The following is a 9,852-nucleotide window of genomic DNA, read 5'->3' on the forward strand; positions in this document are numbered from 1 at the left end:
CATGAAAACCTCAAAAATCTTTTCACAAAAGTCAGAGAATATAGCCATCATACATCTTTGAAAGGTAGCAGGTGCATTACATAAGCCAAAAGGCATACGTCTGTAAGCAAAGGTACCGAAAGGGCAGGTGAAAGTGGTTTTCTCCTGATCAGCTTGTGCAACTGGTACTTGGGAAAAACTAGAATAACCGTCTTGAAAGCAGAAGTGTGTGTGTTTAGACAGTCTTTCTAGCATTTGGTCGATAAAAGGCAAAGGGTAATGATCTTTCCTAGTGGCTTTATTCAACTTCCTAAAATCGATCACCATGCTATAGCCAATAATAATCCTCTGTGTGATCAATTCATCCTTATCATTAGGGACAACGGTAATACCTCCCTTCTTAGGGACGCAATGCACCGGACTTACCCAATCGCTATGAGCAACAGGATAAATAATACCTGCTTCCAGAAGCTTTAGTATTTCTTTTCTCACTACCTCTTTCATCTTAGGATTTAATCTCCGTTGATGATCAGCAACTGGTTTGGAATTAGGATCGGTTTTAATCTTGTGCTAGCATAGAGTGGGACTAATGCTCTTAAGATCATCAAGAGTATATCCAATAGCAGCATGGTGCTTCCTCAGAGTTTTTAGTAACTTCTTTTCTTCATGCTCTGAGAGGCTAGCACTAATAATAACAGGATATATCTCTTTTTCATCAAGATAAGCATACTTAAGAGTATCTGGCAACTATTTAATCTCGAACACAAGATTGCCCTTTGGTGGGGGAGGATCTCCAAGCAGTTTAACAAGCAAATTATTCTTAAGGATCGGATATTGTTCTAAGACAACTCTATCTATCTCATCCCTTTCATCCATATGCATATCATTTTCATGCTCAAGCAGGTATTGCTCTAAAGGATCAGTAGGAGGCACAGCAATAGAAGCTAAGGCAATAGTTTAATCCTTAATAGGAAACTATTTTTCATGAGGTTGTCTACCAAACTTGGAGAAATTGAACTCATGTGACACACCTTCAAAGCCAACAGTGACAGTTTGCTTCTCACAGTCAATATGAGCATTGACAGTATTGAGAAAAGGTCTGCCAAATATGATGGGACAAAAGCTATCTTGTGTGGTAGCAAGAGCGAGGAAATCAGCAGGATACTTCGTTTTACCACAAAAGACTTCAACATCTCTAACAATTCCCACAGGGCAAATAGTATCTCTATTGGCAAGCTGAATAGTGACATCAATAGGCTCCATCTCAACAGGTGCAATCTCGTCTTTAATTTAATCATATAAGGATTGAGGTATTTCACTAACACTAGCACCCACATCACATAAACCATGATAACAATGATCTCCTATCTTAACAGAAACAACAGGCGTGCCAACGACATGCCTATGTTTGTCTCTACCATGAGGTTTAGCAATTCTAGTAGCATCTTCACAGAAGTGAATATCATGGCCATCAACATTGTCGGACAAGAGATCTTTGATAATAGCAATGCTAGGTTCAACTCTAATTTGCTCAGGGGTGTAGGTGTTCTAATGTAGCCCCTACATATCACAGTTGAAGCTTTAGAATGATCCTTTATTCTAACACGGAAAGGTGGTTTCTCAATGTAAGCACTAGGAACAATAGGATCATTATAAGCGATGACTTTCTCTTCAACTGGATTGGGTTTAACTACATTGACTTCTAAAGGAGGATGATATTTAAACCACTTCTCTTTAGGGAGATCAATATGAGCAGCAAATGATTCACAGAAAGAAGCCACTATCTCAGAGTCAACTCCATATTTAGCGCTAAAATCACAAAAAGTATTTGTTTCAGCAAAGGATTTAACGCAATCAAACTTGAGATTCATACCTGACTCCTTACCTTCATCAAACTCCCAATCTTTAGAGTTGAGTTTAATTATTTCAAATAAATTCCATTTCAAGTCAATATATCTCTTCATAAAAGAACCGGTACAAGAAGTGTCAAGCATGGTGCGATTATCATAAGAAAGCCAAGAATAAAACTTCTGAATGATAATTTCTCTCGAGAGCTCATGGTTGGGGCATGAATATAACATTGATTTAAGCCTCCCTCAAGCTTGAGAGATACTTTCTCTATCACAAGGCCAAAAATTATAGATACAATTCCGATAACGATGTACCAAATGCATAGGATAAAACTTTTGATAAAATTCCAATTTCAATCGGTTGTAGTTCCATGATCCAGTATCATCACATAGCCTATACCATGTCAATGCTTTATCCCCCAAAGATAAGGGAAAGACCTTCTTCTTGACCTCATCCTCGGGAAAACCTGAAAGCTTAAATAAACCACAAACTTCATCTACATAGATTAGATACAAGTCGGGATCTGATGTTCCATCTCCTGTAAAAGGATTAGCCAACAGTTTCTCTAGCATACCCGAAGGAATTTCATAACAAGTATTTTCAGTAGGTGCAGAAGGTTGAGGAGAAACTCCTTGTGCTTCCGTTCGAGGTGAAGATACCCCGAACAAGCTCCTCAAAGGATTAGTTTCCATAGTGACAAGTGACAATAAATTTCAGCACACTATATAAATGTTTCCTTACCAAAATCCACTTACCAAAGGCGCTTCACTCCCCGGCAACGGCGCCAGAAAAGAGTCTTGATGACCCACAAGTGTAGGGGATCTATCATAGTCCTTTCGATAAGTAAGAGTGTCGAACCCAACGAGGAGCAGAAGGAACTGACAAGTGGTTTTCAGCAAGGTATTCTCCGCAAGCACTGAAATTATCGGTAACGGATAGTTGTGTGATAAGATGATTCGTCGCAAGTAGCAAGTAACAATAGTAACAAAGGTGAAGCAAGATGGCCCAATCCCTTTTGTAGCAAGGGACAACCCTGGACAAACTCTTATAGGAGGTGAAGCGCTCCCGAGGACACATAGGAATTTCTGTCAAGCTAGTTTTCATCATGTTCATATGATTCGCGTTCGCTACTTTGATAGTTTGATATGTGGGTGGGCCGGTGCTTGGGTGCTGCCCTTACTTGTACAAACATCCCACTTATGATTAACCCCTCTCGCAAGCGTCCGCAACTACGAAAGAAGAATTAAGACAAAGTCTAACCATAGCATTAAACTAGTGGATCCAAATCAGCCCCTTACGAAGCAACGCATAAACTAGGGTTTAAGCTTTTGTCACTGTAGCAAGCCATCATCTACTTATTACTTCCCAATGCCTTCCTCTAGGCCCAAATAATGGTGAAGTGTTATGTAGTCGACGTTCACATAACACCGCTAAAGGAAAAACAACATACAACGCATCAAAATATCAAACGAATACCAAATTCACATGAGTACTTATAGCAAGACTTATCCCATGTCCTCGGGAACAAAAGTGACTACTCACAAAACATAATTATATTCATGACCAGAGAGGTATTGAATAGCATCAAGGATCTGAATATATAATCTTCCACCGAGTAATCCAACTAGCATCAACTACAAAGAGTAATTAGCACTACTAGCAACCTTACAAGTACCAATCAGAGTGGAGAGACGGAGATTGGTTACAAGAGATGAACTAGGGTTTGGAGATGAGATGATGCTGATGAAGGTGTTGATGGAGATGAGTCCCCTCCAATGAGAGGAGTGTTGGTGATGACGATGGCGACGATTTCCCCCTCTGAGAGGGAAGTTTCCCCGGCATGACGACCGTGTCGGAGCTCTAGATTGGTTCTGCTCAAGTTCCGCCTCGTGGCGGCGGCGATTCCTCCCGAAAGCCTCCTCTTGATTTTTTTCTGGAACGAAACCCTCCTTATAGCAAAAGATGGGAGCCAGAGGGCTAGCAGGGAGCCCACAAGCCCCATAGGCGCGCCAGGGGGTAGGTCGCGCCTAGCAGGCTTATTGCCTCCTGGTGGCTCCCCTCTGGTACTTCTTCCGTCCATTATTTTTTATAAATTCCAAAATAATTCCTCGTTGATTTTCACGGCTTTTGGAGTTGCACAGAATAGGTATCTCAAATTTGCTCCTTTTTCACGCCAGAATTCCAGCTGTCAGCATTCTCCCTCTTCATGTAAACCTTGTAAAATAAGAGAGAAAAGGCATAAGTATTGTACCGTGAAGTGTAATAACAGCCCATAAAGCGATAAATATCAACATAAAAGCATGACGCAAAATGGACGTATCATGTACCAAACGTCGCAAAGTAACTGGGTGACTATAAAGGTGCTCTACATGTATCTCCAAAGGTGTGTGTTGGGTTGGCATGGATCAAAACTGGGATTTGTCACTCCATGTAAACGAAGAGGTATCTCGGGGCCCACTCGGTAATACAACATCACAACAAGCCTTGCAAGCAATGTGACCACGGAGTTAGTTACGAGATCTTGTATTACGGAACGAGTAAAGAGACTTGTCGGTAACGAGATTGAACTAGGTATGGTGATACCAACGATCGAATCTCGGGCAAGTAACATACTGAAGGACAAAGGGAATAATATACGGGATTATATGAATCCTTGGCATAGAGGTTCAACCGATAGAGATCTTCGTAGAATATGTAGCAGGCAATATGGACATCGAGGTCCCGCTGTTGGTGATTGACCACATACTGTCTCAGGTCATGTCTGCATAGTTCTCGAACCCGCACGGTGTGCACACTTAAGGTTCGGTGACGTTTCGGTATAGTTGAGTTATATGTGTTGGTGACTGAAGTTTTGTTCTGAGTCCCGGATGAGATCTTGGACGTCATGAGGAGTTCCGGAATGGTCCGAAAACGAAGATTGATATATAGTAAGTTGGTATTTGGATTCCAGAAGGTTTTCGGGCATTGTCGGCAGTGTACCGGGAGTGACGAGTGGGTTCTGGGGGCCCACTGGGTGGGCCCACCATGCCCCAAGGGGTCCACATGGGTTTATTGTATGTGCAATAAGGAATAATGGGCTGACAAAGTCATCCAAGGAAAGCCATGAGGAAAAAGTGGAAAATCCAAAAGAGGTGGGAAATTAAGGAAGGAGTCCTAATCCAAGTGGAGTTGGAGGAGGACTCCTCCCTCCTCCACTTCGGCCGACCGAGGGGAGCCTCCCTTGTAGCTCCAAGGCTGCCTCCTCCCTTCTCCTATATATATGTAACGACCAAGATGCGGTCTTTTCCGATCTGGGGGTCGAGGCCCCGAATAGGAAAAAAGCGCATCTAAGCGTTTCGCAAGCAAGTAACACATCACAAATAATAATAAAAGTAGACAAATCAGGATTCAATTGTCTTCTCATTAATAACTCAGAGTACATCACAGATACAATCAAGCTAGTTCCGCTATGGACTACAAAACATGAAAATGCTATGCTACCCTGCCTACAGGCCCACGATCACGACCACGCCTCAGTCCTCTAGATAGTTCACGTAGAGGCGGTCTGTCTCCTCGTCATACTGCCACGCCAGGTGAGTGCCGTCGGGATCATCTGCTTCTGGGGTACCTATACCTGTTGGGAGTTTCGGAGGAATCCGTGAGCCACTCGGACTCAGCAATCTAAGACCTTGGTGCCAGAACTAGTCATGTTATTAGGTTGGGTAAGGGGATGTGTATAAGGTTGCAGCATCCTAAGCTTGATTTAGTGGCTAACTTACATAAACAGTTATGAAGGTGGTCTACACTAGCGGCCGTGATTACTTGATCACTAAGTGATCCTGAACACCTACCTACGGCATTCATAACCCCACCGTGTTCCCGATCGAAGAGAGATCTTCGAGGGGACAGTCGCGGTTACGCACACAGTTGGCAATTTTATTAGCTTATGTTTAAGTTCTCTAATACCGGATGTTAACAAAATATTCCAAGTTGCCACATAACCGCGGGCACGGCTTTCCGAAAGATTAAACCCTGCAGGGGTGCTCCAACTAGTCCATCACAAACGTACACAGGCCGCAAAGGCATCCTCTATCACGAATCTCGTGATCTCGTCGGATTCCTTAGAGGAAAACCTCAACTCTGGGGGAAACCAAAGCTTCACTGGGATTCCTATACGCAAGATATACCGCTAAGGTAAGACAAGGCTAGCAGGACCTCCCGACGTGTCGACGACCCTGATAAGAGCCGCGTATCTCAGTCTCAGGACACGCCGGATAAGTGAAGCATACGGTGGCCAGAGAAATCTCCTGAGTTGCACCGGGATGGCCCCGCACGGTGCTCTAGTTTGGACCAACACTCATGAGGAGCACTGGCCCGGGTTGTTGATTAAAATCCTCGGGGTAGCTATTCCCTATGCAGTTTATTATTAAGTGATTAGAAAATTAACACCAATGTTGGGTCCTGCCGGACAAGCCTTAGCACTAAGCGATTTATCGAGGGGGTCCTCATAACAACCCCGAACGTGTTAGGAGCGATCATTATGGAATCAAACACCGGTAACCGGTAACTAAGGCGGCAATAACGGAACAAAGCACCCAGCAAAAGGCTAGGCCTTCCGTCATTTACCAAGTATATAGGTGCTTTAATTAAATAACAGAATATAAGATAATGATATCAAGCTCATGTTTTCACATGAGACAAAGCACCTGCATCTAGCAATGCTAACATTAGTAGCTGAGCAAAGCCTACTTAGCCATACAAGTTATGCTAGGAAGGGATCAGTGTATGGGTTCATGGCATGTCAAGAGGCAATTTAATTCAGTGGTAGGCAGTGAGCAATATGACATGGAAACGCAAACTAGCATAACAAGTCTAGAGATGGAATCAAGGCCACATCATCTTGCCTGTGATATCCTCAGCTTGGAATGGTTCTGGTTCGTCCTGCACGTACTCTCCTGACTCCACGTATTCCTTCTCCGATCCCGGTGCTACCCAACATAAGAATAACAACCAATGAATAGCAGCACCACAAGATGCAACAAGCACATGATGCATGAGATGTAAAATGAGCATGCATCACTATTTCTATCACTAGCACAAGGAAAAGGAACTACTATAAGTTTCTGGAAAGAACTGTACACTAGGCTATTTTTACATGCATGATAATGGCATGATCAGATGCGTCTCGTGAAAACGATGCAAAACCATATAAAGAACAATACAATCGGAGCTACGGATCAACGGGAATCAACGAAACAAGATATGAAGCTCTACGTGTAAGAATCAACACCACACCCACAATTGGCACAAATCTGGTATTCCCAGGTTGCCAAGACATATAACAACCCAAAATAAATGGATTGGAGCAAGGAAGAACACCACAACATCAACTAAGCACACACAATCATCAAAATGACTATACTACACAATCTGCCATAATCTGCATCTTAGCTCTTTGTGAGCTACATGCAACATAGCTACAGCCCTCAAAATATGACAAATAATATATATGGTTGTTTCCAACCAAGAACACTACAAGCACCAGCAAGAACCACACCAAAAGGAATTAAACTCTAGAAGATACAAGGCCACAAACTTTCCCAAAACCAACAGATCTCAGGGACTTAGTGAAAATTCCTGCACCTGACTTTCTGTCTTTGTTCTGAAGCTTTTTGACAGCAATCAAAACACAACCTACATGACTCCAAATGAGATGAAATTTTACAGGGAGCTTCAACAACATATCAGGTCCAAATTCCTAGCACTGAACTAAGGCTAGTTTACAACACAATGACCAGCACAACCTCATCTATAGGAGAAGAAAATGTTTCCAGATTCTCAAACTTAGTGAAATTCCAGATTTCACTAAGCTGGACTTTTTTCAGCCACATGCCCACTTTGTCTAGGCATAGTTTGCACACAAATAACACCAAGTGATAAATGACACCACTATGGTGTACAGCAAAACCCCTACTACTATCACACAAAAGCTCATGCCCTTGGGCTCCACCTATTTCATGGAAACAAAGAGCAAACTTGCAACAAATCGGGATATGTCAACTCCATAAAGTATCCCAATGGCAAAACTAACTTCACCACTGGATTCCTTGGGAGATTCTACCCCCAAAATCATATATAATGTGTGGGCACTTACTTGGAACAAGTGACCACAAATTAAGGAAGAGGAAACTACTTCAAATCATGCCTAGTGAATAGGGCATCATTTCATGTAGTTCCACTATATCAACAACTACAAAGGTTGAGCTCATGTGCACAATGACAAAGTGACATGGGGGTTTGAACCCCATGTTTGTGTCATGCACATCAACTTCACAACCACTACTACTAAGCTTCCCACACAAACAACATACCATGCCCTCTCACATATGGTCAGGTGGAGGTGCAAGGCTTGCTTGCCAAGGTGGGATGCTACTCACACACACACCTAGTCCACATCACTCTCGAGCACATCATGCTCAATATCAACTCCACACACTTTCGCATGTAATCAAAGCAACCAACTAGAACAAGGTCAACTCTATTTATACGCACACAACCTAGTGCAACACAAATGCTAGTACCTACAACAATGAAGAACCTACACATGCTACCACTACACTTGCTATCATAACCTAGGATCAACTACTAGGAAGCACCACCATACACACACAACATGTAAAGCTAACCCCATATATATGTCCTCACACACACATGCACCTCTCACAAGCACATCCACACACCACCACCACTAACACAAATATAACAGCAAAGGAAAAATTAAAAGAATGCCATTGCCACCTATGCTTTTGTCACAAGAACAGCAACAGCAAAGAGGAAGTAAAATTGCAGCAAAAAGAGAAAAACAAAAGGAGGGCTCCCTGTGATTCAAACCCAGAACCCTCTGGTACTGTCATGTGGTGCATACCACCCTGCTAGAGCCTTGTGTTCGACAGAAACAGACCCGTTGCGAGGATAAACTGATCTGCTGCGCTAGCATGCTACTGCATCACAATAAACCAAAAAAAAGGGGGGAGCACCCCTGCGATTCGAACCCACGACCTGATGCATCAACACACAGACGCGCTCCACTACGCTACGACTGGGAACCTGACAGAGGAGGATAGTTTGGCAAGGTAAACTTCCCCTACCGCGAGCTCTGCCCTGCACGTACAGAGATGCGCCTCAACGGGAAGGAACGCCGGCTCCTCGTCGAGGTGCTACTGCTGCTGCGCCATGACAGAGAGGCGGCCCTACAACAGATCGCTACCAGGGGAGGGAGGAGCCCCTGCTATGCCACTCCCTACCGCACACAAGCCTGACAAAGAAGATACACGCACACATGCATCGCTATGGCTCTGGTCTAGCCTGCATCAGAGAAGAACACGGCGAACTCTACCTCGTATCCGACCGATCTACGGGGGGCAGAAGGAAGGGGGAAGGTACCTCACCTTGGGGAAGGAATGAGAGGACCAAACGGAGGAAGAGGCGACGGAGAGGAAGCAGACCGGCGTGGAAGAAGCTCCCTGCTGCAGGTCGATGGGGAGGAAGAAGTTCATCGCGGACGACGCGGTGACGAGCTCCTGGCCGTCGAGGAGGGCGCTCCCCGGCCTCAGCGAGGTCGGGAATGGGACGCGGGGAATCTTCCCGAGCTCCTGGATATGGTGGTGGCGTTGCTCGACGGTGTAGACGGGGATATACGGCAGTGGTCCTTCTCCTCTCTCTCTGCTTAACTCCTACAGCAGCTTACCTGCGGGGAGGAAGAGAGATGGGGAAGGTGGCGGCGAACTGGAGGGCGAGAGGGAACCCTACGGAGGAGGAGGAAGACCTGGGGCTTTATTCACCTCGGGGAACGAGCTTGAGCCGCTGGATCGGGGGGAAGGCGATCGGGAGGTCGAGCGAGGTTCGTACAGGGGTGACGTCGCCAGGAGGAAGACGAGCGACGGTGAGGTGGGCTACTGTTGCGCCACTGGGAGAGATGGGCCTCTCTGGTGGGAGGAAGCCCACCAGAGCATCATTTAAAAGAAAAAGGCCCTCCCTGCAAAT

Source organism: Hordeum vulgare, chromosome 1H (assembly GCF_904849725.1).
Source record: "Hordeum vulgare subsp. vulgare chromosome 1H, MorexV3_pseudomolecules_assembly, whole genome shotgun sequence".
NCBI lineage: Eukaryota > Viridiplantae > Streptophyta > Magnoliopsida > Poales > Poaceae > Hordeum > Hordeum vulgare.